This window comes from Aquila chrysaetos, chromosome 1, assembly GCF_900496995.4.
Source record: "Aquila chrysaetos chrysaetos chromosome 1, bAquChr1.4, whole genome shotgun sequence".
NCBI lineage: Eukaryota > Metazoa > Chordata > Aves > Accipitriformes > Accipitridae > Aquila > Aquila chrysaetos.
In genome coordinates, this window is record NC_044004.1 from 55,962,214 (window position 1) to 55,972,151 (window position 9,938).

Below are 9,938 nucleotides of genomic sequence, written 5' to 3' on the forward strand. Positions count from 1 at the left end.
CATGTGCCGTGGTTTGGTGACCAACTGATCTCAGCTTTCAGCAGCTGCTAAAAATACGGGGAGCAGCGGTATGTACGGTAAAGCTCAGTGTTTTTCCACTTGTGTTCAGCCACACTGTTGCTCAGCTTCTGCGTTAGGGCCCTGGATACAACGGGTGGCACTTAAATAAAATTGCTCACAGGAGCAAAAGCTAGTAGGTGAGGATAAGGATGGCAGAATCAGGTTCTTAACGATCTTGATAGAGACTGTAAGCAGCCTAAAGAGAAGCCTAATTCAGATGCCTCGGTATGCAGCCTTTTTTATTACACCCACAAACCACCCACAACCTCCAAATTGCTATTCTTTAGAAACACCCTGCAGCATTTTCTGGTTTCCAATATAGAGCAGTGCTGTAGGCTTAGCTGCTGGATTTGTGCATGCACATGCAAAAATAACTAATGGAGAGCTTGATCAGACAGCAGGATCTTTTCTCAAATGACACATTTTAGTATTAAAGGAAATGTATTCTGTTATCCTGCTAGCATGGAATAATGAAACTGTAGCCTTTCCTTCCCAGCTTTTTTCCCTTCCTCTCCTTTGGGTCTTGCAAAGCAGAAATGATCCCTGGCTTGTAGGCTGCAGCAACCCACAGGAGCTTTGAGAATAGTGTCAGAAACCCACAAACCCGTGCCGTTAATTGGGGACTGGATCGCTGGTGACACTTTAGAGAGCCAGGCTGTCATTTCAAAGCAGCAAGGTACTCTGCAGGTGCCCAAGCCTGACATTTCATAGCAAAGGGAGGAGGGTCCTGTACCGCTGAGAAATGTTAGTTCGGCAGCTTTGTCAAGCAGACCACTGTCTGGGAGATCAAATCCTTCTTCCTGCAGGTCTGTGCCTGTAATCTCAGTCCCTCCGCACCTCCGAGGAGACACACGGCTGTCGCAAGGAGCGATGAACGCGCCGCTTCCATGTTTTCCTTGTAAGACGTGCATGCTGTTATTCAAATCCCCGGCTTGGCACTGCTGCCCGTATTGTCCAGTTGCTGTAACTCCGAAATGAGAAGACTAGAGGAAAACAAGATGAGGCTGATATTTAGGCCGCCCCGTGAATTTCTGTTTTGTTTCTTGGGCAACTGGGCTTTTGTTTTAATTGCAATCTCAATTTAAGGCACAGGAGGGAAGAAGATTGAGGGGAAAAAAACCCAACAAACTAGTTTTCTTCCCTTTTTCACTATCGGGTGTGGTTTAAGAACAAAATCTTCCCAGAGAGCTCCTGTAATCATAAATAAATCTAAAAGGAAAAATAAAAGAAAGGCCCTGCTCCTACTAACAGCTCCTGGCTTTTAAACACACTTTAAAAATATTTCAGTGTTCTTATCTTCCTATTCATTTCAGATCTCCGTATTACCCGTTGTAACCACAATCCACACACAGACCTGTAATGCCTTTTACTCCAGAAGCTGCAAAGCATTAAAGCCTCCAGAGATATCAGAGTTAGGGAAGTATTGCTGGTCCTTTTTCCAGGCAGAGGAACACCTCCCGCTAGCCTTGCCCTCTCTCTCCCGGCGCTGCATTCTTCAGTGGTTGGTATTTGCAGGAAATCATGTTCTCTCCTGTATTCCCCCCATCCAGAGTTGTCATGGCAAGCCATTGACACTGGCCTCCCAATCCATCTGTAAGGCCATGTGCCAGAACAACACCTCCTCAGTGTGATGCACACCCATGTCCAACACATGAACCATCACATTTAGCCTTGCCTACCGCTGCTTTCTGCTGTCTGGTGCACCCCAAGGAATGCCTGCCATTATATCTTAAATAGCAACCACTCCTCTTCTGCAATGCCCTGGTGCTGTAAATCACAGGGCAGCCAGCTGCCCCACAGTTTATCTGCTGTCTTTGCTCTGGGTAGATTAGATTATTCTGTGGACAAAAGTGCAGTTCAGTGACTGGGAAGTCGCTTATGCTCTTATGTTAGAAATGACTTTAGAATTGTAACTCCACATTTATTAGCCTTCCCAGCAAAGGAATCTGCTGGCATGAAATGCAACTTGCACTCTATAATAAAAACTCATCAAAACAAGAGCACTAGAAGCTCCTCAGCTTAAGCTACCTCTCAAATAAAGCTCCCTCCAAGGCTGCCCCTAGACTGCCTCCTCCTTTCTTCCCAGCTCTTCTCCAACAAGAGCCACCCCTGCCAGCCCTGCAGCAGGAGAAAATCCCTGCCATCCTCTTGCAGAGAGTTTTCCCAGTGCAACTCACTCCTACATGTATAATTCGGTTTCTTGCCTTGCTAATGATTCCATAAGCTATCTCAGAGGCCAGCCACAAGAAGCTGATGTCTCTGCAAACTGAGACTTGTTTGAAGCTTGCAGAAAGGTACTGTGCTCTCCTAGCAACCAAAGTTGTAAAATAATGTAATCATATCCAAAATAATGCGATAAAAGATTATATGATGCTTGTATCGGGTTGTTATGGCAACTCAAATAAGCTTAAATGCATGTATCCGGCATTTCAAACAAATAACCCAATTGTATGCGAAGTTACATTTCTAATTAATCCCATTCAGTTTACCGTCATCTCCATTCATTCATGCTACTACAGGGCTGTTGTTAGGTCTTAGTTTCATGGCCTTTACCCTGCTCCTGCCTGACCTAGTTTCTATTTTGTTTTCATGTTTCTTTTCTTTGACCCTGCTGATGTAAAACTGTTATTTCATCCCTGCATGTTTGAGTCAATAGGGATTTGCATTTCAATGCATCAACTGTAACCTGGTCTTACTTCATTTTCCTTTCTAAACAACTTTGTTGCTTTGGAAAATGTTGTTCTAAGGTGGTAGGATTTATTTAACTCCTTCCCCCTCCACGTATTTGATGAATAACCAAAACAGCACTCCCAAGAGATGAAAAATACCTGACCAAAGCCTGAGCAAGGACGACCCATCAGCTCAGCCATGCTGGCAGCAGCCAGGATAAGAAAGCCACCCGAGGGAGGGCACACCGCAGGCAGATGCTGCAGACTCATCCACGCTGGCTGAATCCAGCACCCTCTCACCGATTTCAGCTTACGCCTACCAAAATAGTGGCCAATTTCTCAAGAAAATCAATTGCCTTGCTCCCAAACTCCCAATTCTTAGCACAAGACACACTTTTAAAAAACATTTTCCACGTCTTTCGATTCCTCCCTTTTGAGACTGAACAAAACTCTAATTTCCATAGAGTGCCATCCTGAAATCAGCCCATCTCCTGTAATAGTCCCAGTGGGCTTATGTGGGGAACTAATTGTTTTCTGGATCAGGGTTTTATTCTCTGGTTCATTCCTGAGCTGTGATTTTTGAAGCAATTCAAAAAGATACAATATTTAAACTGATACCTCTGTTAAAATTCAGGGGTTTGTGGGCTTTCTAAATTCCTTCTTTCCCCCCTTCCCCATCCTTGCTGCACGTGGGGACGGTGACGATTGCCGGGGGCTCGGTCTAGCCCTGTGGCCGAGCTGCGGGTAAGAGGGCATAAAGCACCCTGAAAAACCCAGCCTCCGCAGGCTGCCCCGCCGAAGACGCCAAAGCAGCAAGGCAGGAGGCGGCTGCGCCGGCGAAAGAGGAGCAGCCCTTTCCCCGCCCGGGACCCAATGCAGAGGAAGGTGGTTAATGACCTTTTCCCTCTGGTTTTCCATTACCTGCCTCCGTGCTGACAGCACGACCCGCATCCCAGGTGCCTCCCCACGCACTTAAGGTTTTTTTTACCTGCTAACCACTCACCTGAAGCAGCACTAATGTGCCAGTGAAAGCTTTGCCACTTTCAATACCTCGAAGGGAGAAAAAAAACCCAAAACAAAACAGCAGTCAAGAGGGTGGAAAGAAGGGAATGGGGATGATGAATAACCTCAGCTGCCTCTGCAGAAGTGTATCTGGAGCAGGAACAGAGAAGCACCAGCTGCCTGGCCACTGCTCTGCCCGCCTGGGAGGAGAGCCCAGCTATACAGCCCAGGCGTAACCCACTACTCTGCAGGATGCCTCCGGCAGCACCCATTTTCCCCATCTGGTGAAATATTTGGGGCAAACACTGCGCACTTCACGGGACAGCTCCAGGCTCTTCCCCACACAATTGTAGGATCAGCCCAAAACAAAGATAACTAAGCCCAGAAAGTGCTGCGTGGAAACCAGCCATAGCAATGGGCTAAGCCTAAAAGCATCAGAGCTGTTTGCTGTGTAAACCTAACACGCTGCCTAATTTTAGCCCTTCAGGTATGTTTATTTCTAGGCTGCAGAAAATTCCCCAGAGGGCATATGCAAAATGACGGGGGAAAAAAAAACCTTATGAAAATGTCATTTATCCAGCTTTTATTTCTTCTTTTTTTGCACGATGACGAAAATAAGAGTGGTAACATCCTTTCTTTGAAGATACGAGTAGCTCTTTGGATGCACTAAAAATGCTATTGTGAAAGAGTTAGTACTATAGGGTTTTTAAAATAGTACGCTCTATCACCAGATTACTGGTGATAGCAGTAGCAGCATGCTTAATATTCCTAAAGTTTACCCCTAACCTTCCAGCTTCCAGCACAACTTGGGGACTAGAAAAATTGGTTTAATTTGTCTCTGATACTCTACTAAGACCCAGGGAAATGCCTGACAGAGCGATGTTGTGTACATCATGTGTTTCACACCAACTGTATCATCCTTCTGCACTCACAATCTCTACCAATTAACCCTGGGCTGCAATATCTTTCCTCCATCTGAGTATGATGTGAAGAACCATCCCACTAGATTCAATGGGAGCAGCCAATACATGATGGTAACGTTGAAAGACATAAAGTATATCACAAGGTAGGCATTGCATCACACAGGTACATGTTTTGAAACCAAAGACCAGGAGCTCTAATTCCCCAAACATGTGCTGAATGCACAGTATGTGCAGCAGATGACGTTTGCTTATTTTACGTCTTGTTTGAGCGCCTCTAAACAGGACATACGGTAGCCAGAGGATTATGCTATTTTATCTGGCCTCATCATGCTCCCTCAAAACCAATTACTTTTGTGGATTACATAAAACATGTAATTTCTTCATAAAATTAAAAATAGTCACTGGGAGGCCAACATTTCCTTTTACCCTTCTGTCGCTCCCCCTCCTGTTTCTGTTTTTACAAAGTCACCTTTAACTGATTTCCCTCCCATCCCACTGAGGTCCCTAGAAATTAAACATACTCCTATACACTTTACTCAGCATACCCAGAAACTTTGCTTTCTCATTGCCATAGGGTGCAGAGATCACTGGTAGTCAACTGTTGCATTTTTTCAACTGGGGATGGGGAAAGTGACAATACTAGATACTGAGATGCTCCTCACTGAGTCCCGTCTCACTTTGATGGGGCCATCACACGAACTGGCTGGAGGGGCTCAGCTGTGGGTGAAGGAAGGAGATTTGTGATCGTGAGAGGTCATGGAAGAAGTCAGCATCCCTATGGGCTGGGTGAGCAGAGAGATAAAAGGGGATCTGAGGGTCCCAGACTGAAGAGGTCTGGAGTCAGCTCTGTGGAGTGGCTGGCAGAGCCTGTGAAATTCACCTGGAAATTAAGAGTGCTGGAGCCTCCTTGAAATTAAGCCTCTTGGTGTCTCCCACCAGACATCCGGACATGCAGATCTTTAATTTAGGAGATGCTTTGGAAATGCAACACAGAGGATAGCAGAGAAGTTCGTGTGTCGGAGAAGGTTGTGGGTTTTGGGGGAAGGAAAAGGCTTTCAGAGTAAGCGATACAGCACTCGGAAGCTGGAGATTTGGAGAGAAAGGTCGGCGAGACCAGCTGAGCTGGGAGACCAGGGCAACACGGACTTGTGAGCCATGAAAACGGCGACAGGAGATGAAGCACCCAGAGCAAATGAAGCTTCCCAGAGGAGGGGCAGTGCAGTTCTCAGGAAGTATTTTTCCACTGATCTCTTACCCAGCCTCTCTCTCTCACACTTCTACTACAGAAAGGCTTGAAGAATTTTACGATAGGATAAAGTAAATTAAAAAGTAATATTTAATGAAATATAAAGACAAAGACTTTGCATGCATAATTATGCTCTTGAGAGGATCAATCTTTGGATTTGCTAGAAAGACCCATTAGCATGCATAAAGCAGTTTTCTAAGAGGAAAGAAAAATCAAATTCCACGTGTTAGGAGAAAGAACTCATGGGGTTTTTAATTTTTACTTTTGCCACTTTCAGACAAAATTTCAAGTTCATGTTTATTAGGAATTTAACTAAAAGGGGATACCTGCATGTGAATTTAATCTTTTGATAGGTCTGGTTTGCTGCCAAGAAAAATACCAAAACCAGCCTATAATTTTATTTTCTCATATATAAACACTAAAGTGAAAAAAAGGAAAAATATCTGTTATCTTTGCCTCCTTAGAGCTCTCAAACTTCGTTTGAAAGTCCAAAATCTCTGAGCACTTAATAATAATAATGGTGGTGATATGTAAAGGGTTGGACAAGTTTCATACAAAACCATCTCATGCTAGCTGCTGATCCCTTTGAGGCTCTTTGCGTGGCTTCATCAGAGTGACTTATGCCAGCAGTACAAGAGTGGATCATTTACAAAGCTTGTATAGATGATGTATTCAGAAAGTGTTTTGTGTTCTGGTTGATAAACGTTGATTGTATGCAAAATGGCATACAGCAACTCATCATACATCTTCCTTGCAAGGTAGTTATAGCCATTCAGGTAGGAAGACCATTTATCTGGATATTTCTAAGCTACTCTTACAAGCATTTTAAGCACTTTATTTAAGAAATGAGCAAGGTACTATTTGTCCAATTGTTATAAAAATTAATAAAAGATGCAAATCTAGTCATCTGCATGAAGAAAATGGGAAGCTAGGAAAGGCTGTTTCTAATCCAAATCCCCGTGCCAACTCCCTGTGCAGCAGCGAGGAAATTATTTTCTCTGTTCTCAGCCCCAGTTTTCCCCCTCAAGTGCTAATGCTAATTATACCTGCTTCACTGAGGTTTTGTAACAAACAGCCTGCGTGTGAAAACTACTTTGATGCAAGCAAGCGCCAAGTTTTAGTAATAAACATATGGTGAATGACATTTTGTCTGGATTTATGCAGTAGAAGAGTTTATTTAAATCAGATTTGGAAACCGATAGCGAGTCACAGAAACACTGCGCTGTTTCTCAATCAATAAATAAATACTTGCTTGTACCCCTTGCTCTAAATACCCAAAAGCCTGGCTCTGCTCCAGGCGTTAGGCAGACGACGTGCTCAGATTTTTTGCCCTTAGCTTCAGTTTTTCGAGCTCATCGTCCTCCCCATCTACGCATGGGTTTAAGGGGAGAGGGGGCAGGCGGGAAAGTGGTGGGACCATCCAGGGCAGCGTTCCAGCACCCGTGAGCCAGGGGAACACCCTCGCACAGGGAGCATTTTACAGGCAAAGAGCACCTAGAGAGGAAGATGGACTCAATCTAGATCCAGCCATCCCTAAAACTAGGCAGAGATGGAAATATGTTTTTTTTAACTTTTTCCAGTAGCCAGGCTACTCTGGCCAGAAACACCCCGAAATAACATCATACCTGGTATCTGTAATCCAGAACTTCAAACTACTATATGGATTACATTAGTGCACTTCAAGACTCTTTATCTTAAAAGGCAGTCACTGACTTGGTCAATTTACAGTCTTGAATTATTTACTAATGCCTATTCGTCAAAGTAGTAGAAGGAGGAGGAAAGGAGATTAAATCCTGACACAGACATAACTCTGCATTGACCCTGTGCAAAATGGTAAGTGCACAGAGGTTTTCAGCAGTGCGAAGAGCTCAGCCCCCAAATGCTTTGTTTTAATTGCAAGCCTCCAAAGCGGCGAACCAGTTTTCTTTCATTCTTTGCTCTGGAAACTGATTTTTCATTTTGAAAGTATTTGAGCCAGGCTGACTTTGTGGCTGAGATCTCAGCCCTGCGAGGACCCAGTTGCCTCTCATGAGACCGGGAGCCCCCTGCCCTGTGCGCACACCCTCCCGCAACTGCAAACCCTTGCAAACGCTTTCCTGACGGCTTCGCAGGCACACTGTAAACACTCAGCAGAAATTGCTTTCGTTCTTTTGTTAATATTTAATGTAAAATTTTAATCTTGAAAGAGAAGGACCTTTTGATTCAGAGGCAAAACTAAAACGATTTTCGTATTAAGGCTCTCAATTACTTCTTCCCAAATAAGTGTTTCCATATGGACAACTGTATGACAAGTAGGATAGAGCTGTTTCTGCTTCCTTCAGATGCAGCTGCTGACAATTTTCATAATACAGGATGGATTCCTTCACTTCAGCCCCAGATTAACTTTCCAAGATACGTGCATTTTATTTCCCCCCCAATCTTAAATTACCAACACCACAATCCCACTGGAGAAATGAGAAAGCAAGGTTATAAAAATGTTTAATTTTCCTAATAGTTTTAATTACCATGTATTTTTAAAAAACTGTGATTTCTCACGTCACTGTGGGATAGCTGTTCTAATTTGAGTGGTGACAATGTACGTGGGTATGGAATTAAATTTAAATCTTTCATGGTTACTAACAGCTATCGTTAGGCTCTTCTAGCAAAGAGCCCTGTATGATCTCCAGTGGGAGACCTGCTCCTCCACTTCTTCTACCCCTTATTTTCTTCTCTGGCACCACACAAGAGAATGATGGCTAGGTGTAAGGCTTAGAGTAGCAAGTCGAGTAACCCGTTGTCTCTTCTGTCGGGGATGTCAGTCTCCTAGAGAAGCTGAGGCAGATCCCAGCACTAGACTGACTTCCCTCCTGACACAGCTAAGACAGACCCAATACTACTTGTCACTGAACTCATTTTATTTTCTTATTCCCTTCACAAGCCTTTGCAATTTAGTGGGATGCTTTGTTTGCCAGCAGTGACAGCTGAACAGGTCTGTCCTCAGGATCCTCCGATGGCTGGCTTCCTCAATATGTGCAGTCTTGTTTTTCCTTCCTTTTCTCTAGCAAAATGGTAAAAAGTGACAGCAATACTCTGAATCCCTCCAGTAACACAAAACAACACTGGAGTTTATCTGTGTGGAGAAGATCACTGAAATTTCTGTTTCCATTTCAGGTGCCCGGCCAGTGCATTGGGCATCTTCAGCATCTATGCTTGGAAACCACTTTCAGACCCCGAAGGATTTTCTCATATGTGAATTTTGTGATCAAGTCTGTGTTAAATGGCCACCAACTGTACTTACTTTTTATGATGTTGTCTGAGGGGACAGATGCCTCGAGATCTCGTAATCTCATAGCTTTGCCAGACTCAACATTGCTCATTAAAAATCCACAGGAGCTTCCACATCTTCTTGGGCACCCTTATGGATCTTCTGGTCCACAACACACCGTGTTATCCACCACTCCTTGAAAAACAAACCTAAAAACGAGGGAAGAAAGACATCAACATTTTCAGCATTTCTTGGGGTTTGCTTTTACATATCCCTTATTTTATGTACTTTTGGGGATCAAAAGCCAGGTTGCTTAGTAGGGTCTAGCTGTTTCCCAGGCATTGCCTCATCCCTTGGAGGGTACCTGTGCTCCCAGGCTTTCCCCTTTCACCACCCTGCACAAGATAACCCTGATGCTTTGCTCTGGGGCCTCTCTTTCCATGGCTAGCTTTTCCTATCTCAAAATTTAAATGGCATCTCAGTGCCTGAACCTGACCAGTTCTTCTAGCTAGGCTCTGGAAACCACAGTCACACACACATCATCCTTGGACCTCTTTATCTGGCCGTGGGACTTCTCTTGATTAAAAGATTAGAGCGCCACACGGTGAGCCTGACCCAGCCATGCTGTGGGCCTTTTTGGTGTTTTTCTTCTGTGCCTCATTCTTCAGCCCTGTTATCTGTGGTTTGAGGCATGCAGACACAAGAGTTGGCTTCATGGCGTTACTCAGGATGGGACATATCCTGGAGGACACTTCTCCTATCAGACAGAGAAGGGGAATCAAACCACCAGCAGC

The 9,938-nt window shown here is 44.4% G+C and overlaps 1 long non-coding RNA gene across 1 annotated transcript; it reads right to left on the reverse strand.

Annotated features, from left to right (window-relative positions):
- Positions 1-284: 284 nt before the first annotated feature.
- Positions 285-9,599, reverse strand: LOC115344556. The gene is made up of 2 exons (XR_003924559.1): positions 9,178-9,599; positions 285-1,043 (listed from the first exon to the last, which is right to left on the reverse strand). It is a non-coding gene; the product is annotated as an uncharacterized LOC115344556 (long non-coding RNA).
- Positions 9,600-9,938: the final 339 nt, after the last annotated feature.